Below are 23,596 nucleotides of genomic sequence, written 5' to 3' on the forward strand. Positions count from 1 at the left end.
CCACTCTCCAGTCTTGTGTCCCTTTGCCTTCTGGCTCCTCACAGCCTCTCCTGGCATTGCAGGGCCCTCATTAGCCCATGGTGTCCTCAGGTTCACCTTTTCCTCCAGAAGACTCCACCTTGGACGGTCACTCCTTTTATGAGGTGCCACTCACTGACCACCCACACTCACATACTGTCCCTGGAGATCCCCTGAGCAACCCTGGCAGCTCCCAATTCCTCTCCAGGACGGCATCTTCCATCAGCCCCACTGCAGGTGGGACAGTGCCCGGCAGATAAATCAAAGAGCAGTTGCTGTCTGCATGGACATGTGCAACCAAGAAGGGAGGTCTTTGCCCAGCCCTTGGTCCCTAACAGATCCCCCTGGGACGGAGCTTGTCCCCCATTGGAGAACCCCAGAAGAGCAAAAGACCTTTTGAGGGAGCAGCTCCTTGGGTGTATTCCTGACCTGTGGCTTTGGAAGAGGCCTCCAGCCTTCTGGCCCTGCCCTGAAGAGCCCCTTTGGTTATGGGGATGCTTGCATGGAGGCCAGCTCTGACACAGTGGTTCCCATTGCCCGCTCCTGCCTGCAGCCACAGGGATGCCACTGTGGACAACAGGACTGTCAGAAGTTACACAAGAGCCTAGGGGTAACACAAATGCAAGGGTACGGCGGGAGAGTGTGGAAGTGAGGCGAGAGCAGCACTGAAAAGGCCACGTCCTGCTGCTGTCCTTGGCCATGGCTCCAGGGAAGCTGCTGCCCCAACTCACAGGCAGCAGAGAGCAGTGCCCGCCGAGGCGGAGAGGGGCAGCCCCGAGGGCCACTGGGGCTGCTCGTCCATGGGGCAGCTGGGCCCTTGGCTCCTGAATCCCTTCTGCCTGCTGGGGCTGGGCCCCAAGCTCCAGAGGAGATCAAAGAGATGAGAGGAGAGGCAAATGATTACGTTCTGGCTCCTTTCTCTACGCAAAGAGCCTGGTTCCTGATGTAGACAGACCTGGTTTACCAGACAGAAAAAAAGGTTCTAAGCTTAAGAAGAAGTTGTATGAACAATATATCATGACAACGAATATTCTCACAGGTTTAACAAACAAATACAAAAGAAAGAGAAGAACAGATAGGCTGGGATTTTCCTGAATTGCTGGGAGTTAGAGGAGGATGGTGGGCACCTTATTAAAGCTGGAATAATGTGTATTCCTGTACTTTCCTCAGGGCATCCTTGATCTCCTTGTTCCTCATGCTGTAGATGAGGGGGTTCACTGCTGGAGGCACCCACGAGTACAGAATGACACCACCAGGTCCAGGGACGGGGAGGAGATGGAAGGTGCCTTCAGGTAGGCGAACATTACATGCTGAGGAACAGGGAGACCACGGCCAGGTGGAGGGAGGCACGTGGAAAAGGCTTTGTGCCGTCCCTGCTCCGAGGGGATCCTCAGCACAGCCCTGAAGATCTGCACAGAGGACAGCACAATGAAAACAAACATGCCAAAGAAAAACAGACACTAACCACGAGAAGTCCAACTTTCCTGAGGTAGGAGTGTGAGCAGGAGAGCTTGAGGATCTGGGGGATTTCACAGAAGAACTGGTTAAGGGCATTGCCTTGGCAGAGTGGTAGTGAAAATGTATTGGCGGTGTGCAGCAGAGCATGGAGAAACCCACTGCCCCAGGCAGCTGCTGCCATGTGGACACAAGCTCTGCTGCCCAGGAGGGTCCCGTAGTGTAGGGGTTTGCAGATGGCAACGTAGCGGTTGTAGGACATGACGGTGAGAAGATAAAACTCTGCTGACATCAAAAAGACAAAGAGAAAGACCTGTGCAGCACATCCCAAGTAGGAGATGGCCCTGGTGTCCCAGAGGGAATTGGCCCTGGCTTTGGGGAGAGTGGTGAGATGGAGCCCAGGTCAAGGAGGGAGAGGTTGAGGAGGAAGAAGTACATGGGGTGTGGAGGCGGTGGTCGCAGGCTGTGGCGGTGATGATGAGGCCGTTTCCCAGGAGGGCAGCCATGTAGATGCCCAGGAAGAGCCAGAAGTGCAAGAGCTGCAGCTCCCGTGCGTCTGCAAACACCAGGAGGAGGAATTCGGTTGTGGAGCTGCCATTGGACATTTGCTTCCTCTGGGCATGGGGACCTGTCCAAGGAGGAAAAGGGAGTGAAGGGATAGGACTGACTTCTCTGAGCAAAACTTACTCCATTTCTCACAGAACCACCCCCACCCCCCAGCCTCTGTCCTTCCGAGAGACCTTCCTGCAGCTCCCTGGCTGGAGCTCTGCTTTTTGGTGGCTGAGGGTGCAATGGGGAGCAAGGGATCCTGCCGTGGGCTCTGGAGGAGTCACTCCTGCTGTGCACCAACAGGCAGAGAGGAACCCGGAGCGATCACTGTTTAAATCCCCTCATGAAATCAAAGAGATTTCAGCATTGCCCCTCCCAATTCACCCGCCTGCAGAGCAGAGCTGTGGGGTTTGGTTGTCTGGCTTTTGCCCTGTTGCCCTGTCCTACCTGAGGAGTGCTTTTTGAAGGCAGACAGCCTTGGCATTTCTGCTACGCTACGAGTGCTACATTGAGAGTCCTGGGATGCAAACGGGCAGACCCTTAGTGCAGAGTGAGGAGAGTCAGCCTGTCCATCAGACTTTTTGTCAGCTGCCCTGGGCTTGCACCTCTTCCATCTGGAGGAGGATCACACCCAGCTGTTCCCTTGAAAGGAAACTGGATACTGCTGAGAGCAGAGGAATCCAGTTCAAACCTCCCCTCCCAGGAAAGATCTAGGAGCTTTTGATTCCTTGAAGCTGGGGTGTCTGGCAAAAAGAGTCAGCTTTATCCCCACCCCATGGACAGACAGCATTGCCCAGAGAGCCACAGGCTAGAAGGGGGCTTGGGCGTCTTGCTCCCATGGAGACATCTTCATGGCAGAGCTGCACGTCTACACATCTTTCAAATATCTCCAGGGATGGTGACTCAACCACTTCCCTGGGCAGCCTGTTCCAATGCTTAATAGCCCTTTCGGTGAAGAAATTTTTCCTAATATCCAATCTAAAGCTCCCCTGGTGCACCTTGAGGCCATTTCCTCTTGTCCTATCACTTGCTGCTTGGGAGAAGAGACCGACCCCCACCTCGCTACAACCTCCTTTCAGGTAGTTGTAGAGAGCGATAAGGTCTCCCCTCAGCCTCCTTTTCTCCAGACTAGACAACCCCAGTCCCTCAGCCGTTCCTCACAGGACTGTTCTCTAGACCCTTCACCATCTTCATTGCCTTCTTTGGACACAGTCCGCACCTCAATGTCTTTCTTGTAGTGAGACCCAAAACTGAACACAGTATTCGAGGTGCGGCCTCACCAGTGCCGAGTACAGGGGGACAGTCACTTCCCTAGTCCTGCTGGCCACACTATTTCTGATACAAGCCAGGATGCTATTGGTCTTCTTGGCCACCTGGGCACACTGCTGGCTCATCTTCAGCTGGCTGTCAACCAACAGCCCCAGGTCCTTTTCTGCTGGCAGCTTTCCAGCCACTCTTCCCCAAGCCTTTAGTGTTGCATGGGGTGTTGTGACCCATGTGCAGGACCGGTACTTAGCCTGGTTGAATCTCATACAATTGGCCTCGGCCCCTCGATCCAGCCTGCCCAGATCCCTCTGTAGAGCCTTTCTAGCCTCAAGCAGATCAACACTCCCGCCCAGCTTAGTGTCATCTGCAAACTTACTGAGGGTGCACTCGATCCCCTTGTCCACATCATTAATAAAGATATTAAACAGAACTGGCCCCAATACTGAGCCTGGGGAACACCTCTTGTGACCAGCCGCCAACACTGGATTGAACTCCTTTCACCACAACTCTTTGGGCCCGCCAGCCAGCCAGTTTTTTACCCAGTGAAGAGTGCACCCGTCCAAGCCATGAGCAGCCAGTTTCTCCAGGAGAATGCTGTGGGAAACAATGTCAAAGGCTTTACTAAAGTCTAGGTAGACAACATCCACGCCTTTCCCTCATCCACTAAGCGGGTCACCTTGTCAAGAAGGAGATCAGGTTAGTCAAGCAGGACCTGCCTTTCATAAAGCCATGCTGACTGGGCCTGATCGCCTGGTTGTCCTGTACGTGTCGTGTGATGGCACTCAAGGTGATCTGCTCCATAACCTTCCCTGGCATCAAGATCAGACTGAGAGGCCTGTAGTTCCCTGGATCCTCCTTCCAGTCCTTCTTGTTGATGGGCATCACATTTGCTAACCTCCAGTCAACTGGGACCTCACCAGTTAGCCAGGACTGCTGCTAAATGATGGAAAGTGGCTTGGTGAGCACTTTTACCAGCTCCCTCAGTGCGCTTGGGTGGATCCCATCCGGCCCCATAGACTTGTGTGTGTCTAAGTGGTTTAGCGGTTGCTAACCATTTCCCCTTGGATTATGGGGGCTTCATTCTGCTCCCTGTCTTGCAGCTCAGGGGCCTGGGTACCCAGAGAACAACTGGTCTTACTATTAAAGACTGAAGCAAAGAAGGTTTGAAGGACCTCAACCTTTTCCTTATGCTTTGTCACTCTGTTTCCCCTGCATCCAATAAAGGATGGAGATTCTCCTTAGCCTCCTTTTGTTGCTAATGTATTTATAGCAACATTTTTTCATGTCTTTATGGCAGTAGCCAGATTAAGTTCTAGTTGGCTTTGGCCCTTCTAATTTTTCTCCCTGCATAACCTCAGGACATCCTTGTAGTCCACCTGAGTGGCCTGCCCCTTCTTCCAAAGGTCATAAACTCTCTTTTTTTCCAGAGATCCAGCAAAGCTCTCTGTTGAGCCAGGCCAGTCTTCTTCCCCGCTGGCTCGTCTTTCGGCACATGGGAATGGCCTGCTCCTGCACCTTTAAGATTTCCTTCTTGAAGAATGTCCAGCCTTCCTGGACTCCTTTGCCCTTCAGGACTGCCTCCCAAGGGACTCTGTCAACCAGTCTCCTAAACAGGCCAAAGTCTGCCCTCCAGAAGTCCAAGGTAGCAGTTCTGCTGACCCCCCTCCTTACTTCTCCTTGAATCAAAAACTCTATCATTTTGTGATCGCTATGCCCAAGACGGCCTCCAGCATTCACATCACCCACAAGGCCTTCTCTGTTCACAAACAACAGGTCCAGTGGGGCGCCTTCCGTAGTTGGCTCCCTCACCAGCTGTGTCAGGAAGTTCTCCTCCACACGCTGCGGGAACCTCCAAGACTGTTTCCTCTCTGCTGCATTCCAGCAGACATCTGGTAAGTTGAACTCCCCCACAAGAACAAGGGCTAGCGCTTGTGAGACCTCTCCCAGCTGCTTGGAGAATATTTCGTCTGCCTCTTCATCCTGGTTGGGTGGTCTATAACAGATTCCCACCATGATATCTGCCTTGTTGGCCTTCCCCCTGATTCTTACCCAGAAACACTCAACCCTGTCATTACCATCATCAAGCTCTAGACAGTCAAAACACTCCCTAACATACAGGGCTACCCCACCGCCTCTCCTTCCTTGCCTATCCCTTCTGAAGAGTTCATAGCCATCCATTGCGGCACTCCAGTTGTACAAGTCATCCCACCATGGCATTTCTGTGATGGCACCAAGATCATAGTTTTCCTGCTGCACAATGGCTTCCAGCTCCTCCTGTTTGTTGCCCATGCTGCTTGCATTGATGTAGATGCACTTCAGTTGGGCTATCAATCCCGCCCCCTTTTTGGGGGGAGAAGCCATCATTCCTACGTGACCATTCTCAGGCGCTTCCGTGGTTTCTAACACATCCATAACCCTTCCATCTTTGCTGCCGCATGGATCTCCATCCCCTACCTCCACTGAGATGGCAGACCAAAGGACCTGCTAGCCCATTGTTCCATCAAACACTGGTGTGCTGCCCCCAGGCTTATCTCTAGGGAGCCTGCTTTTATCCCTTTCCCCCTTCAACTCTAGCTTGAAGCTGTTCCAATGAGCCCTGCTACCTCCGTCTTTTTTTCTTTATGGAAGCAGTTTTGACGCAGGGTGTAGGCCGACTTAACCTCAGCGACACCTCCAAGCTAGATGAACCATCGTCCTTGTTATTGTTCGGTGCCACTTGCAGAGCCTTGTACCTATTGTGCAAGGGCATCTGGGAGGGTGGGGTCTCGTCAGAGAGGAGATGCACCTGCTGTGCCGGGCAGGAACTTGTCGCCGTTGCCCCCTATCCCTTAAGTCCCTGTGTTCAGGCAGGCGGAGAGAGGATAGGGAATCCTCCATCTCATGCATCCTGTCTGCCTGTTGGGCCTGTCCCAGGGAAGGCAGGGTGCGATTCTCGTAGTCTTATCTCTCTCTCGCACTCCCTGATACTCCGCAACCTACTCACCTCCTCCTGGAGCTCTGTCACTAAGCGGAGTAGTTCCTCTAGCTGGGCGCACCTCCCACAGGTGTGCTCACTGCTGCCGTCCAATGCTGGCAGAAGAGCAGGGCACACCCTGCAGCCTGACACCTGGGTGGCAGCATGTTCCCACTGGAGCTCTGTCTGGGAAGCTGCGTGAGTCGTGGTGGGTGCAGAGTTTAGAGAGGCCATGGCTTTCTGCCAGGTGGATACCATCGCTCCCTGGTCGAGCTGGCAGAGCTTCAGCGCACTTCCTGCACGCCCTTCTGTGTGAACTGCCATGCAATCTGCCATGCCACGCCTTGCTGACATGCCACACCCTGTTTGCCTGCCCTGTTCACGGTGCTCCTGGTCACTAGCGCTCCCTAAGGGCTTCTTTTATACATGTGAGGGAACTTGGCCGCCATTGCTCCTGGCCCTGCCCAGGTCTCGTCAGCTGCTGTTCTGCCAGCTGCGGGCTCCTGGAGGCTCTCTCGGCTCCCCCTGAGGTTCCCCCGGTCCAGGAAACCCCCTGTGCACTGCGCTAGAGCACTCCGCTGCGGATCGTGCCAGCACCGGAGCTTCTCGCCTTGGCGACTGAGGCAACATGAGTTAGCAGTGAGCCCCAGCAGCCAAGAAGGCCAACAGTGTCCTGGCTGTATGAACAGGAGCATGGGCAGGAGATGAGGGGGAGGGATTCTCCCCCTCCATTCAGTGCTCGCTAGACCACACGCACACTACTGCATTGAGTTGGGGGCCTCCTGCCCCCAGTACAGGAAAGACATTGATCAGCTGGAGCAAGTTCAGTGAAGGGGCACCAGTACAGTCAGGTGTGGGGGGGTGTGCAGGGGGCTGGAGAACTTTCCACCTGAGGAAAGGCTGAGGGAACACTGTTCAGTATGGAGATGAGAAGGCTTTGGGAAACCTCGTAGGAGCATTCCAGTACCTATGAGGCAATTCAGAAAATAGAGCCAGGCTCTTCATCATGGCGCATGGTGGGAAGATGAGAGGCAAGGGACAAAAGTTGAAAGAATGTTCAGGCAGGAGATGAGGACCATGAGGTCCATGAGGTCATAACCATGAGGTCACTTATGCACTGGAAGAGGTTGCCCTGAGAGGTTGTGCAGTCCCAATCCTTGGAGGTTTTCAAGCCTTCTTTCCCCCTAAATATCATCTCCAAACATTGAACAAAAGACTCTTGCTCATGCAAGAATGAAGGAAAAGCCTAAGGCACCAGCAAAAGCTCTGCCTCCCTGGGCCCTCTCTTCCCTATGAGAGAGGTCTTCCACCTACCCCACACTTCTTCCACCCTCAGCCTTTGCAGCTGCATGTGCCTGGCCTGCCCACTTGCCTTCACTCCTACTGGAAGCTGGCACCCACCCCACACCTGGAGTCCACCTGGCCATGGAGGCAGCGAGAGGCCAGGTCCACTGTGCCCGGTGCTGAGCACAGCTTTTTCCTGGGAATGTCCCCAAGGAGCTCTCCTCATGTGTGCCAGCCTGTGGCCTGGCAGGGGTGGAATTGGGACAAGGGCTGCTGGGGCAGGGCTGAAGTAGCTCAGCTGGGAGAGCGTTAGACTGAAGATCTAAAGGTCCTGGTTCAACCCCGGGCTTCAGCAATGATTTTCTCCCTTTGATGTTTGCAGAACCTATCTGCCTTCTTCCATCCTGCCCCAGCAGGATGCTCTCCCAGAGCAGAGCGTACTGCCCATGGGGGAGGCCGCTGCCCCCGAGTCCCAGGGAGAGGCACTCCCTGGCGCTGAGGCCTGAATGGCAGCATCCTCCCTCCAGAGGTCTGTCACAGCGAGACCTCTGATGTGCCAGGGACAGCTGACAAAGCCATGCTGAGGATGATCCCTTGTGGTGCATTGGCTCCTGAGTTGTCCAGTCACAAGCTGTCCTGAGCAGAGTTTCTTGGCCCCCTTTGCCCCCTGCTGCAATGGTTGATGAAACACAGATGTGCTCCTCTCTGGGCATCAGCAGGGAGACACGCAGCACAGGGGGACCCCTCGGGGGCCCCACATGAACATCCCTCTGCATTGGCTCCTTGCTGCTGCAGGGGCACAGGTCGGGACAGAAATGCCAGCCGTGGCTCCCCTGGGGTCTAGCATGGAAGGTCACCAACTCTCACACAGTGACTTCCAAACAGCCCCAGTTCAACCACTGGATGTCATTTTTACTCTCCAAATTTACCTCCCTCTGCATTTCCTGAGCATCACACATGCTACTGTGTTGTCCATCTTCTCAGCACCAAACCCAGGGCTCACAGCACAAGTGTCTCAGCTGTCCCCAGTTTCCATACCCAAATCTGCTCACCCACCAGACTGGAGTGTCCAGCTCAGCTGCAGCCCTTCACAGCCATCAGTCCCTGCCCAGAGGAAGAAAGACCTGCTCATGAGCTCCAACAAGCTGCTGGGCTCCCCTCTTGCAACCTCTTGCTGCTACAGAACCCTTCTCGCCATCAGGAACACAGTGACAACTTTGACCCAGGACATCTCCCTCTGTCTTCAGTCTCAGCCTCTCCCCAGTCACCCACTCAGGCCAAGGAATGGCACAGACTGGCCTATAGTCCCACAGCAACGTGCATGTTCTAACCCCGTGCAGTTCTGCTGCCTCATAGCCGGCTCCCCAGGCATGCACGCTCCAGGGAAGTCTGGCTTTTGTTGTGCCTGAGCGCAAGGGAGAGGAGGGGAGAGGGAGACACCATCTGAACAAGCAAAGTTCCTGTCTTGCCAGCTTTGAGCATGAGCTTGCAAATACTTGGCCACAGGGGTAGTGCCTGCAGGATTACCATTGATCCAAAAGAGTCCTTCTAGGTCTTTCTTGAGCAAGAATGGGAGAGTCATTGCCGAGGATGGCTTTGAGGACCATGTGTGCAAAGCAGAATAGATGAGCAGCCCATCGCCTTAAGGCCACTCAACCACTCCAGAAATTCACGGTGACTGTGGTCTAGTTTTGATTCCCCAAACCCTCTCTGCCAGGCAGGGGCTCAGCAGGGAAAAAATCTACGGCACTGGGAAAAATCTATGGCACTGGGCAACACAATTGCCCCAGCTGTACCACCATGGGGACACCGTCCCTGCGTGTGGTCAAACCATCGACCTTTGAGTTAACAGCTGAACACGCTCAGCCACCCTGCCACAGAGACCCCAGCCAGGGCTGTCCCAGGGCACTGCTTTGCTGTCAGGACAGGCCTCAGTGCTGAAGGAGTGGGAAGGTCCCTGAGCCCAAGCCACATGCACAGCCCCATGGAGGTGGAAGCCTGCCCTTCACCTCACCTCCAGGGATGGTGGGGGACAGAGGGGTGCAGGGAGAGGCCCAGTGCCTGGAGGAGGAGGATGTAAGATTTCTGCCCCCATGTCTCCTCCACCACATGCCCTGGGGTGCCATCAGAGGCTGGGGGCACCTCCCCTCAGGGAGGGCATTTCCCTCACCCTGTTGCATGGCTCCTGCTGTGGAGTTGGGGACAGATGTGGCCCAGAGGGGTGTTGCCCTGGGCGTCAGAGGAGGCTCAGGGTTGTTTTCCTCTCCATCAACCCACCCTGGAGTGGGCCAGAGCATGGGAGAAGTGCCTGAGCAAGAGCCTCCTCCTGCCCTGTTGCCCTGCAGAGACGTTGAAGGGGCTGCGCTCTGCAGTGCAGCACTGTGCCAAAATCAGACCCCAGTGGAGAGGCTGTCCTGACTTCCCCCATCTCAGAAGGGTTCAAGTGCTGTTTTCTGCAGAAGGTCCCTGGGCACCCAGGGGACAACAGGACTGTGCTTGTCATAGACACGTTATGGGAGGAGAGGGTCTTTCCTGCTGGCAAGTGTCAAGGGGATGTAGCTCAGTGGAAGAGCGCCTGCCTCGCATGAGGGAGGTCCTGGGTTCAATCCCCAGCATCTCCATGGGGTGTTTTTGCCCTGAATCCCCAGCCTCAGGCAGGTGCGGGTTAGAGCTTGGGGCAGTGGTCCTCTCCAGACCCTGTGGGCCTGCCCTGCCCACCCAGGGCTTGGCTGTGAGGTGAGGAGGGCTATGTGCGCAGCCTCTGCTGAGCCCCCTCTTGGAGGAGAAGCAGGCAGCTGTGCTGGACCTGAGATCGGGTCACTGCCCTGCACCACAGACCCACACCCACAGAGTGTGTCTGTGGGGAGATCTCAGGCAGGGGACAGAGGTCAGCAGCACACTAGGAATCCTTTCTGGCTGCACTGAGAAATGTGGTGTGAGGGCGCTGGTCCAGCCCAGGTGTCCTTTGGGACCAGGGCCACACTGGCCTGGTGGCTTTCCAGGTGTAAGGGTCTGAGATTGTCCTGTCTCCAGGTGGAGATCCCATACCATGTGGGAAGCACCCCTCTGTGCCAGCAGGTAGGGGTGTCTGAGCTGGACGAGCCTGAGCGGGGCTGTGGGTCTCCCAGCTGGAGGAATGACATTTCTTACGCTGACCCTGTCTCCAGGTCCTTCTCCTTCCACCAGTGGCTTGAGCAGAGCCTCAGCTCAGGGAACCTGGAGCTGCTGAGGTCAGGCACAGCCCTGCTGAGGTGGGACTGGTAGGGCCGGTGCCCAGCTCTTGCTCCTGGGGTGTTTGGTGCCTCTGTCTTCCCTGTGGTGATGGCATTGGGGAGGCACAGGCCTGTCCACCGCCATGCACAGGCAGTGAGGGCCAGGAGATGGTGCCTTGGCTGCTCCCTTGGCAATAACACCTGTAACCAAAATGGGGTATGAGACATGGACTTTCACTGCAGGGTGCCCAGCCCCCAGGAGCGGTGAGCCCAGCCTCAGAGAAATAAGGTTGCTCTCCCATGGACTTTAAACAGCCATGCTCTGCCCAGCGTCGGGGCAGCAGTGCTGAGAGTTGGGGTCTCACTGTGACCCCCCCTCAGGTAGGTCCTCGGGAGCTGCAGGAGAACCACAGATCTGGGGCACAGTGACAATCCTGCTTTGCTGCAGAGAATGGACCCAGCCCGCAGGGCCAGACTGTTCAGGTGCCAAAATGCCATGAAGCAGGTACTTTCCGCTCAGGTGTGCTGCCCCCTCAAGCACAGACAGGCCTGTGGCTCATCTCCCCGAGGAGGAGGAGGCAAACCTCTGCCAGGTGCCAGAGTAAGGGAGAAATATTACACCTACGGGAGGGCAGAGCTGGCGGCGAGGTGGCACGGGACAGGCACTGGGCTCTTTGCCCTGGTCCCCACTTGGGACACCTTGACTCTGCTGGTCAGTGTCCATGCTGCCCATAGACCCCCACCATCCTGTGTTCAGAAGATAACACTCCCCCCTTCTTCTTTACTTCACTTCACCTTACTTCTCTGAGATGCAGGGCTGGAGCTTGCCCCAGTGGGAGTTTTCCAGGGGATGGAGGCTGTGTTTGCAGTGCCCATGTATGTCACCATCATCGTGGGGGTCTGGCCCTGGGAACGCTGCTCTCCCATGGGGGCTGCCAGCAGGAAGGCTCCAGGGTATGGGGCAAAGGGGTGTGTGAGCCTGGGCTTCCCCCAGAACCCCCAGCGTCACCCCAGGGGTGGTGGAGCTCCCGGCAGGGAATGGGGCAATGCTGAAGTGGGAGAGGATGTTGGCGACAGCCGCCTCCTCCCCTCTTCTCCTCTAGGGCCAGATCCTGCTGTTTGCAGCAGTACTGAGCTGCAGTAACTCCCACAGGGAACCCTGCCTGCCACAGACAGCAAATGCACCTTCCAGCCACAGCAGAGGAGCCTTTTGGGGAAAAGGCAGAGGGGTGTGGAGACCCACCAGCGGGAGCAGGGAGGGCAGTTTGGGTGCCAGGTCCTGCCCAGGTGTCAAAGCCTTCTCCTCGACTGGCTCCTGCATAAGAGCCTTCTCTGCGGGGCAGGGGCAGGTGAAAGCCCCGGCCAAGGGAGAGGGACCCTGGCTCAGCTCCCAGCAGCACCTGCTTTAGAGGAGGGACACAAAATCTCATCTGCCATGGAAATGTGCCCACATGAGCATCCTCCCAGATGAGCCCTTCTTCAGGCCAGGGGCTGGACCACGGCTTTTGGCTACAGCACACATCTCGTGGGGATCCTTTCTCCATCCCTCTGGCCCTCCAACAGCACTGAGGGAAAGGTGCCCCAATCTCCCCTGCTCCCCTCCCTCCTGTACCTGCCCACAAGTACTGCCCGACACAAACCCAAACTGACACCCCTGGCAAGGCAGCAGGAGGGCAGGGGTGGGGACTGGAGGGGAGCAGGAGGAGGGGGTCCCAGGGCTGCCGTGGGGCCTTACAGCCCCTGCTCAGGAAGAAGGCAGCTCTGCGGCTGTGGCAGTAGTGCTCGGGGTCTGTGAGGGCCCAAGGCAGCAGGAGCAATGGAGATGGGTCCTGGCAGAGCATGAGGAGAGGGAATCCCAGCCCCACATGTCCCTGAACATGGCTCTGCACCCTGTGCTGGGGCAGTGGGGAGCAGAGCTGCCTCCTTACCATTATGGGAGGTAATCCGTGGGCCTTGATCCCACCTGGGGCTGGCTGGGGTGTTCAGGGCACTGCAGCCACCTTAGCGCTCACTTCTGTGAGACAAAAGCCCAGGGCTTCCCCTGTCCTGGCAGCTCTGTCATGGCCTCTGCGCTGTGGGACCAGCGGGGCCCAGGCAGGGGGAAAGAGCAGCTGGAAACCCAAGGGTGAGGAAATGGGTGCTGCCGCTGAGGTGCATCACGGGACCTATCAGAGAGCCATTTGGACTCGAAAGTGCCTGTGGCCAGCAGGATGGAAATGTCTCTGTCAGCAGGATTATTCCCCAGGGACCATGGGCTCTCGCAGCCCCACAGCCTGACCCCGACCCTGCGCCCCTTCCCCACCGCCATGTCCTTCTTCTCTGCTCCCCCTGGTGAGCCTCAGGGAGACACCCGCCACCTGGGCAGGCAAGCACCAGCTGTGGGTCAAAGCCCTCAGAGACTTTTAATAAGAAGAAATCTGGATGCACAGCATAAAGAGGGGAATAAAAGAGAGGAAACTCCAGGCGGTTTCTGCTGCCCATGGGTCAAGGGAGACAGTTCCCATGTGCTCACAGCTCTCCCAGCTGCACAGACCTCTCCTCCCTCCGGCTGCACCCAGCTGCACAGCAGGGATGGGCTCTCCTGGCCTGGGGCTCAGGGACTGTTGTGCACAGAGCTCCACTGTCACAGCCTTTGTGTCCTCACGGGGATGTGCCAGAGACACCTCTTCAGCATCATCATAGCCCATGCTCGCCAGGGATAGGGACAAGGTGTCTCCTTCAGCTCTGGGGACCCCGACACTTGTCCGGGAGCGCAGGCTGGCCCCTGCAGGCAGCAAGGCAGGACATTGCAGTTCACCTCATGGGGTCTGTACATCATCTTCCTCCCAGCTCCTCACCACATTCAGCTCCTTCTCCCACCCCCAGTCCCTCCAAGGAAAACTCCTGGGGCAGGTTCCCTCTTCCCAGGAGGTTGGGGTCTCAGGACAGCAGCGACTCGGGTGCCACCAGGGATGGCACCCCAGGAACCAGCAGTGCTAAATTTCCCTCTCACCTCTGGGTGCATCCCTGGGCCCTGCTCCCTCCTCTGGCACCCTGGACATTTCCCACTCGCCCTGCTCAGGGGCAGCGTCCTCCCCAGGGTCAGAAACCTCCCTGGCATCATCATAGCCATGTGCTGGCTCACCTGCGACCAGACAAGAACATCTGAAAGGAGAGGGGAGCTGGTGACAGTGAGAAGATACGTCCTGCAGAGCAGAGGACGGGAGGAGGCGCAGGGACACAGGGCTGAGACACTGGTGTTTGGCAGCGCCACAGGAGACCCCCGTGTCCTCCCCATCTCTGACACTGACACTCAGTGACACCTCTGTCCAACACATGTCTGCAGGGAGACGAAGCCCATCCTGCCTCCGTTACCTGCTGCTGATGCCAGACCATCCTCCTCCTCGCTGAGCCCAGGGGAGGCCTGCAGCTGGCTCAGGGACTCCTCTGAAGAAGAGCCTGGAGAGATGCACAGTGGGTGTTATGGAGCGAGCCCCCACTGACCTGGCCCATGGTCAGCGCTGCTGGGGAAGGGGGACCCATAGAGCTGGGGCTGCATGGGGAGGAGGGCTGTGAGTTTACCCTGCTCCCCCGGCACAAAACCCTGTCTCAAAGGTGCTCCCAGAGGTGCCCTAGGACAGCCCCTTCCCTCCCTCCTTGGGTGTCACATGGGGTGCAGGGGCAGAAAGAGAGGTGCTGTCCAGCTGGGCCGGTGAAAGGTGGTTGGGAGAAAGCTCCTCTCCTGGGCCCAGGACCTGGATGCTCTCCCCACACACCACATGGCCCCAGTGCTGCAGGGACCACGGGCTGGGGGGCTTCAGGGGATCAGCTCCGGGTTAGGGCCAGGGAAAGGGTCCTGCAGATGTGCCTCCAGGGAGGACCCACACCCACCTGAGCGACCAAACCTCGCCTGCTTCTCCCATGCTGGGCTGTAACCGATCTCCTCGTACACGGCCTCGGGGAAGAGCTCCTGAGCTCTCCTGGAGCCTGGGGATAGAGGCAGGGCTGGCAGAGGGACAGGCAGAGAGCCAATGGGACCCCACTGTGCTCCCTCAAACCTCTTCCTTGGGCCAGCCCAGCACTGCTCCGACAGCACAGACCCACTGCACTGTCCAGGCATGGCTGCCACATCCCCGGTGAGGGCAACATTGCTGTGGAGATCCTCTGGGGCAGCATCACCCTCACATCATCCCTTTGGAGACAGCGCTCATGCCCCTCTGGCCCCTGGGTCATGCCCCCTTGTCTGACCCTGGAGCAGCTCCCATGTTTCCTCCCACCTGGAGCTGCCCTCTCTCTGCCCCACGGGTTTATAGCAGGGTCCCTGCCCTTCTGGTGGGTGGGCAGGGCTGGGCAGAGGGACAGGCTGGGAGCCTGACACCATGGAAATGGACCCTCCTGCCCCATGCTCCTCCTAGCATCTCCATTGCCCCAGAGTGCCCTCCACCAATACCCTGAGCACTGCTAGCCTTGGCCATCTCCCCTCTGCTCACATCTCCACGAGCCCCACTCTCCCCGTTTCTCTCCTTGCCTCTGGCCAGCTCCCCCCACCTCTGGGCTCTCTGCACCCCTTGCTGCTGGTGCCCCATGGCCAGGCACTCACTGGGGTGGTGTCTGGGACAGGTGGCAGCACACAGTCCCACCCCCTCAGCTCTGCCTGTGCCCCTCACTGACATCCCGCAGCACCCCACAGCCCTTCCAGGAGGTATCTTCCCCTGGCACCATTGTGGCAGGACCCACCTCTGCGCCAGTCCTGGTGCTTAGCACTTGCCCGGCCAGGAGGGCCAGGAGCAGGCAGAGAAGGGCCCCCAGGATGATGCAGATGATGACGGGCACTGAGACTCTCCCGCTGCCAGTCAGACGGCCTCGAGTGGGATCTGCATGGGCAAGAACATGGAAGGGGCAGCACCAGGCCTGGGAGAGGTGGAGGCAGCATCAGTCCTGATCCCCATCACACAAGGCAGCAAGGGGTGGAGCACCCAGGGGTGAGTGATGGGCAAGCTTCTACCCTGCTGAGTAAATTACAACCCTCCCTAACCCACCACCACCACCCCAGTGCCTCCTCCTGGGAGTTTCACACCCCAGCAAGGAGCCCCTTCCATCCAGCTGTGGGTCACAGCCTGGCCCCGGGGTTACCCAGCCCCGGGGGGAGGACAAGTTACCTGCTTGGGGTGGGAATGCTGCCGTCCTGGGTGTAGCTGCAGAGGAGGCAAAGGAGAGCTGGGCTGAAAGGGTGGTTGTGCGGGTCCCGGGGAGCCTCCTCCCCAACACACTGTGTGTGTGTCTGGAGATGCCCCTGACACATCCCCCCCAAATTGCCCCTCCTGTAGTGCTAGAAAGGGAGGCCGGGACAGGGCCCAGTGCCTCTGCTCTGGGCGGCAGGCAGGAAGGCACAGGCAGCCCAGCGGATAGCCCTGGGGCTGCAGCGCCCCACAGGCAGTGGCAGCAGGACGTCCACATCCACCGAGGCTGTTCCGCACTTGGCACCAGCCTCCTGCACTCCACAGCAATGTTCCTGCTCTCGGGAGGTCAGGGCCCATGCCAGGACCAAGTGGGCAAAAGGCCTTCCCCAGCTCGCTACCAAGACCCAAGCAAGGGGTCCCAGTACTGCCACTCACCTGAGCAGCGCACGGCAGCATCTTCCTTATGCCGGCAAGCACCGCTGTCCCCAGGCCGGGCCCAGCAGTCCTGCAGAGACGGCTCTGTCCCCCGGCACTCCACCTGCTCCAGCCAGATAGGGCCCATCCCCATCCCAAACGCAGCCTCATGCAGGGCAGACACCGCGGGGCCACAGCCCAGCTGCCTGCACGCCACCTCAGCATCCCGCATGTCCCAGGAATCGTCACACACCGTCCCCCAAGAGCCACGGTGCCAGACCTCCACTCTGCCCGAGCACCTGTCCTCGCCTCCCACCGCACGAATCTTCTCCCTTGCTGGAGAAGGCAAAGACTTCCCATGGCACTGAGAGAGCAGGCAGAGCCCTGCCAGACAACAAGGGTACGCAGGGGAGCAGCTCCCTACCTGTGCAGCTCGTGGAGTTGGGGCACGGGGCCAACGAGGTCGGGGGCATTTCTGAGCGTCCCCCTGAAGAAGGAAACACTGTGGTGAAGGGGCTGGTTCAGGGGATGGTGCAGAAGAGAGCAGGGCTGAGCTCTGCTTGCGCCTCCCTGTGCCATCTTGGTCACAGCAGCAACTGAACCCTGGTCATTCAGGGGACAGACGCAGGAGTGTGGGGAGACCCTGACTGCTCAGCCCCAAAAGGCCCCTGGTTCAGAGAGCAGCAGGAGGGTGTCCATGGAGGGGAGGCTCTTCTGAACCCTGTCTGGTCTCTTCTGAGACCTCACCTGGAGATGCCTCTGCCTCCCGCAGGTGCTGCTGGCAGCCTGGGTGGCAACTGCTGCTGGACGTGGGTGGCTGTGGTCACGTTTGTGCCACCAGCAGCAGAAGGGTCTGACATGGCAAGGAAAAGCCCTTCCAAGCTCTTTCTCTGTGTTTGGCCGTGCCCACCAGGGAGCAGGAGCTGGGGTGACAGTGGTGCCCAGGTGGCTCCGAGTTACCATTGCAGGTGATGTGGATCTCATCTCGCAGGTCTTCACATGACTGCGGGTTCCAGGGAGTGGAGGGACACTGCCAGAAGGAGCTGGTTTTCTCCCCACACTGCACGTTATCCAGCCAGGCAGGGCCAGACACCCTGCGTAGGGCAGGCGTGTTTCCAGGGATCCTCCATCCCGCAGCCCAGCTCCTGGCATGCCAGTGACACGTGTCAAGAGTCATCGAGTTGGAGCAAATGCTCCCCCACGTCCCGTTGTAGAAAACCTGCAGGCGCCCGGAGCAGCCGTCGCTGTTCTCCAGCCTCAGGGCCACGAACTCTGAGGAAAGGCACCAAGGGGGAACAGGCTGGTGTGGGGCTGTGGGAGCCAGGACACCTCTGCACCCCCCAGGCCCTCAGGCGGGCAGGGGCAGGGCCAGCACGTCCCCTTGTACCCAGGGGCAGAGAGAAGTCCCTGACGACAGACACCCCTGCCCTTCCCGCTAACCCTCGGGGACTGCTGAAGCTCCCCAGGGACCCCCAATGGACTGAGGGTGCCCGTGCATGGGTGTCCACACGATGGGCTGGGCAGGAGCTCAGAGGCAGTCAGGGACAGCCTTGGCCATGCCCGGCTCTCCTTGTGTCCTGGCCTCCCCAGGAACCAGGCTCCCACCACAGGTCCCGGCACACACCTGAGCAGATGACTCCCACGTCCTCTTTGTGCCCGCAGTCGTGCTGCCCCCAGGGCCCAGCAGGGCAGTCCAGAGAGCAGCTTCGGCCCCAGAGCAGTTCACGCCATCCAGCCAGATCTGCCCGGAGCCTTCCCCAAACCGAGCAGAGCCAGCCGCCTCCACCGCCCCTCCACAGCCCAGCTGGTGGCAAATGACGGCGGCATCAGACAGGTCCCAGCCATCGTCACACACAGTCCCCCAGGTGCCCTGGTAGTAGAGCTCCACTCTCCCAGCACAGTGCCCAGTCCCGTTCACCAGCCGGACCCACCGGCTCCCTGTAGTGGGTAGAAAGCCCAGTTGCTGTCAGGGCCTGGCTGCCCACCCACCCCGTCACCTGGGGGGCCCATGCAGTGCTGCTCACCCCAGCAAATGACTCCCACATCCTCCGCAACCCCTGCTGCCGGTGCACTCTCGGGCAGGGAGGTGTTGCAGAGGGCCAGGTTGGCCTCGTGCCCTGCGCACCGGACCCCTCGCAGCCCCACGGGGCCCGTCCCTCGCTCAGGCTTTGGGGGGTTGTAGGCTGTCCCTGCCTCTCCGCACGCAGCTGCCGGCACACCACACTGGCCTCCTGCACGTTCCCACTCATCATCCAGAACTCTGCCCCACATCCCGTGCTGGAAGATCTCCACTCGTCCGTCGCACCGGCTCCCTCCGCCCACCAGCCGCAGGGATGCAAAGCCGGCTGAGCCTGCGGACAACAGAGATGCCACAGCCATCGGCAGCACTGGGGAGCAGGGCATCCTTCAGGGAGCAGGGCGAGGGGGGATTTTCTGACCAAACAGGACAAGGATTGAGCCTTTAGCTGACAAGAAGCGAGGGCAATGCCCGGGCCCGCTCTGCAGCTCACACCCAGGTCTGCTGCTGCTGGGAGCACCCAGGCAGCTCCTGCCTGCCTCATGGGATGAGGCTCTGCAGGGCTCTCTGCGGGGATGCGATGTGGTTGTCTGCAGCCAGAGGGATGGAGCAGAGCCCTGCAGCCCTGTCCTGGGCTTGTCCCACAGTACGAGAACAGAGGAGCCAGGCCTGGTGGTGGCGCTGGGGCTAAGGCACTGCCCTGGGGGTAGATGCTTGCCTCCGTTCAGTGCTCAGCTCTCCCAAAGCAGAGCGGTCAGTCTGAGCAGGCAAAGCCCTCCAGATGGCTCCTGGGGTATGCCAGGGTTTCTCCAGGGAGAACTTCAGCCTGGTACTGCCATGGACCCCTGCTTTGGGTGGCCGTGTCACACACAAAGGGCAGATGGAGTTAATGCAGCATTTTTCCGGCACTCACCTGAGCAAATGACAGCAGCAGTGTTCCCGTGGGAGCATGGTGAGGCCCCCAGGGTGATCACTGGGCACTGTGCCAGGTGGGCTTCAGTCCCGTCACAGTGGAAGGAGTCTCTCCAGACAGGGCCAGTCTCTCTCCCAAAATGCTCTCCTCCAGGAATGGCCTCAGCAAACCCACAGTTGAGTTGACGGCAGAGAACGTGGGCATCCGAGAGATCCAGCGGGAGGCACAGAGGGTCCCCCAGGTCCCCAGCACCTGGACCTCCACCTTCCCCGCACACGCTGTGCTGCCGTTCACCAGCCTGAACCCTGTGTACTCTGGGGACAGAGGAGGAGGAAAGACGGTAGATTGGTGCTCTTGTACCCTCAGGAGCTGGGGAGAGGCCAGAGGACAGCATGCCTTTCTTCTCCTTCTCAACTATTTTCATGCTGCAGACAATGCCATCATCCCTCCTGTCCCCACACCCAGCCTAGCACATTCCTTGCTCTGTTCCCCGACCCCTGGCACAGCCCCCGTGTCCCTGAGTCCTTACGTGTGCAGGTGACAACAGCGCTGTTCACGTGGGTGCAGGGCTGCTCCCTGGAGGACCCTCTGAGGCAGGAGATGAGGAGGGATTCATTCCCCACACACTGCAGCTCTCCATCCCACGTGGCACTGATCCCTTCTCCAAAGTGAGCTGCCTCAGCGACAGGCAGGGCTCTGCCACACTGCAACTCCCTGCAGACCACGTCAGCAGCTTTGGCACCAAAGTGTGAAGCACAGACAGTTTTCCACTGGTCCCCCGTCATGGATCTCCACACGTCCTGAGCAACGGCTCTTCCCTTCCACCAGACGGACAAATCCTGGAAAAAACCCAAACACCTGGCAGTTCCCAGAGCCCTCTGGCAGATAAGATGCCTACATCCCACATCACCTCCAAGCAAGCTGTGACCAAACTGCCCATTGCACATCCAGAGAAGCTGTTGGGGGAGTGCTGGTGACACAAACACATCCAGGCCCTCCTGCACCCCTTCTCTACACCATCACAGCACTCGAGGGTATGTGTCTGTCGCAGACTCACAGCCACAGGTACTGCTCAGACAAACTGCTCCCACACAAGGTCCCCTGTGCTGCCTGGCATGGTTCCCCCAGCACCGCAGTGGTGGGAGCAGTTGGGTCCAGGAGAAGTGGCCCAGATGATACTGACTGCTGCAGCCTGCTCAGCCCCTGCAGAGCTTTGGGCCAGGCAGGACCATCACCCTGAGGCAACCAGAAGCGCACCCTGATCCCAGGGTGTTCCTGGAGGATTGGGAGGTTCCTTTTAGGTGGGAGATGTCACAGAGCACAGAAATGGTGCAGCTGTTATCACGGCTGGTGCCTGTCCAGACCCCTCTGATGCTTGCCTGAGGGGGAAGGTCTCAGTCAGGGACACATCACTCTGCAGAGATGCACAGATCAATGTCCAGACAGAGGGACGGAGACTCTCATGCCCCCCTGGGCCCATGCCGCTCTCAGGGAACAGCAGGCACCGATGAGGATCAGGAAGCGCTGCCAAAGCCCCCTGTGTCATGGGCAGTGTGGGAGTGGGCAGGCAGGTGAGATTGGGCAGTGGGTCAGTGCTGCCTGCACAGGGTCATGTCCCCGTGGGGCTGTCACAGCCCCAGGGATTTCCCACTGCCAGCCTGTGAGTGGTGTGATGTGGGAGGGAGCAGCCAGGGTCAAGCAGCCACCAAGCCCTGAGGCCTCGCAGTGCTGGACCACAAGCTGAGCCCTGGGGACAGGCAGCAAACGGCTGTGTGCCACCCTGCTCTTTGCCCAGCCCAGCACTCATGCTCTCTGAAAAGCCCTTTTGATCAGTTGAGGTACTCATGCCTGTGAAGGAGAATACCCAGGAGACCAGCCATCTCATGCTGTTCCTCCAAGGTGTGGAGTGCCAAGCAAGTCCCCCTGCATTCTCCAGCACAGGGACCCTCAGCATTGTTGGCTGGGAACTGGCAGAATGGGTGGAGAAGTGGACACCCTGGGGCAGGGACGGAGGATTCATCTGCAGCCCAAGATACTGACTGAGGGGGACTGAGGCACTGTGGCAAGGTTAGTTCACCCTGGGGTAGGGTCCCTCTGGGCTTTCCCAGGGACTGGGGACATCAGCAATGACTGTCCCACCTCGGCACATAGACCAACATCACTGTGCCCTGCTGTGGCATCCCTTTGTTGCTCCCTGAGGGACAGTCAAGGTCCCTTCCCCCATCCTGGCCCCAAAAGGCAACAGGCTGACCCTTACCTGAACATGTCACTCCAGCATCCGCACCATGACACAGTCTATGTTCACCCCATCCTGCGTGTTTGCAGTCAGACAGGGCAGACTCGGTGCCATTACAGCCAACATCATCCATCCAAATGGGGCCAGATCCTGGCCCAAAGTGTCCGTACTGAGGAGCTCCAACAGCAGACCCACAGTCCAGCTGCTTACAAACCACTGCGCATCGTCCATGTCCCAGTAGTCACCACACACGGTGCCCCACTGGCCCTGTTGTTTCACCTCCACTCTCCCAGCACAGCGTTTGCCACCATCCGCCAGCCTCACCTCCACAGCACCTTCAAACACTGACACAGGACAGTCAGAACAGCGCGGCCCCAGCACTGGGGGTCTGGGGGAACCCCTGCCCGGTGGAGTCAGAGGTGCCAGGGTGGGAGCCCACTCCCCTCCAGGCTGTCCCCGGGGCAGTGCAGGGTCCCTTCTATCCCCACAGGCTGTGCAAGGCTGGGGGTGTGCAGTTGTGGCCCTGCTGGGTCATTTGTGGCCCCACAGCCTTTGGCACCTCCTTCTACCCCAACGGCCAGCTGCCACCTGCCCCTGGCCCATGCCCACCTAGGGCACCTGCTCCTCCCCACCCAGCACCCTGAGAAGAGACCTGCCCCACAGGGCTCCCCCAGCACACACTGCTGCTTCTCCCCAGGGCCCCCAGCTGCCCTGGACCACAGCCTGCCCCGGGCTCCTCCCAGCTTATCCTCTGCCTTCAGGTCTTGCTGTGTCCCCTGCGGAACAACACAATGATCCCAGTGAGCCCTCCCAACCCATGCCCCTCCTTGTCCTTGGGCATCAGCCCAGCCCTGCCCTTGCTAGGATCCCCCAGGAAGGTCACCTCTCTGCCAGCCTGTGGGAACAGACACCCGACTTCCCTTGTCCCCACACCCACAACCTGCCTCCCCTCAGGCTGGAGCTCACGCCAGTGTTCAACGCCCTCCCTGAGTCCTTACGTGTGCAGGTGACAACAGCGCTGTTCGCGTGGGTGCAGGGCTGCTCCCTGGAGGACCCCCTGGGCAGGAGATGAGGAGGGATTCATTCCCCACACACTGCAGCTCTCCATCCCACGTGGCACTGACCCTTCTCCAAAGTGAGCTGCCTCAGCGACAGGCAGGGCTCTGCCGCACTGCAACTCCCTGCAGACCACGTCAGCAGCTTTGGCACCAAAGTGTGAAGCACAGACAGTTTTCCACTGGTCCCCGTCATGGATCTCCACACGTCCTGAGCAACGGTCTTCCCTTCCACCAGACGGAAAATCCTGGAAAAAACCCAACACCTGGCAGTTCCCAGAGCCCTCTGGCAGATAAATGCCTACATCCATCACCTCCAAGCAAGCTGTGACCAAATTGCCCATTGCACATCCCAGAGGAAGCTGTTGGGGGAGTGCTGGTGACACAAACACATCCAGGCCCCCCTGCACCCCTTCTCTACACCATCACAGCACTCGAGGGTATGTGTCTGTTGCAGACTCACAGCCACACTGTGTACAGTACTCATGTCTGTGAAGGGGAATAACCCAGCATGACCAGCCATCTCACACCAGTCCTCTAAGACCTGGGTTGCCATGCATGTCCCGCCTGGTGTTTCCACCACAGGGACCCTCAGCAATGCTGGCTGGGAACTGGCAGAATGGGTGGAGGTTGACGACGCCCAATGGACACCCTGGGTCAGGGATGGAGGATTCATCTGCAGCCCAAGACACCGACTGAGGTGGGGCTGAGACACTCTGGCAGAGTTAGTTCACCTCAGGGTAGGCTCCACTGGCTTTTCCCTGGGGACTGGTTACATCAGCAATGACAGTCTTAGGTTGACAGTGTGCTTGGCCACCGCGGACCCTGCTCCATCATCTGCTTGTTGCTCCCTGAGGGCACAAGGTCCCAGGTCCCTTCCCCCATCCCAGCCCCAAAGCTAGGCAAAAGACTGACCCCTTACCTGAACATGTCACTCCAGCATCCTCACGGTGAGCACAGCTATGTTCACCCCATCCTGCGTGTTTGCAGTCAGACAGGGCAGACTCGGTGCCATTACAGCCAACATCATCCATCCAAATGGGGCCAGATCCTTGCCCAAAGTGT

The 23,596-nt window shown here is 58.7% G+C and overlaps 2 non-coding genes and 1 pseudogene across 2 annotated transcripts; 2 read left to right on the forward strand and 1 right to left on the reverse strand.

The window, feature by feature from the left end:
- The window catches only part of LOC127025957 (antigen WC1.1-like), a 35,145-nt pseudogene that overhangs the window by 10,623 nt on the left and 926 nt on the right, over positions 1–23,596 (reverse strand).
- Positions 7,809–7,880, forward strand: TRNAF-GAA (transfer RNA phenylalanine (anticodon GAA)). The gene has a single exon. It is a non-coding gene; the product is annotated as a tRNA-Phe (tRNA).
- TRNAA-CGC (transfer RNA alanine (anticodon CGC)) lies at positions 10,075–10,146 on the forward strand. Its single transcript has one exon. It is a non-coding gene; the product is annotated as a tRNA-Ala (tRNA).

The sequence above is a fragment of the Gymnogyps californianus genome, chromosome 26, assembly GCF_018139145.2.
Source record: "Gymnogyps californianus isolate 813 chromosome 26, ASM1813914v2, whole genome shotgun sequence".
Classification (NCBI taxonomy): Eukaryota; Metazoa; Chordata; class Aves; order Accipitriformes; family Cathartidae; genus Gymnogyps; species Gymnogyps californianus.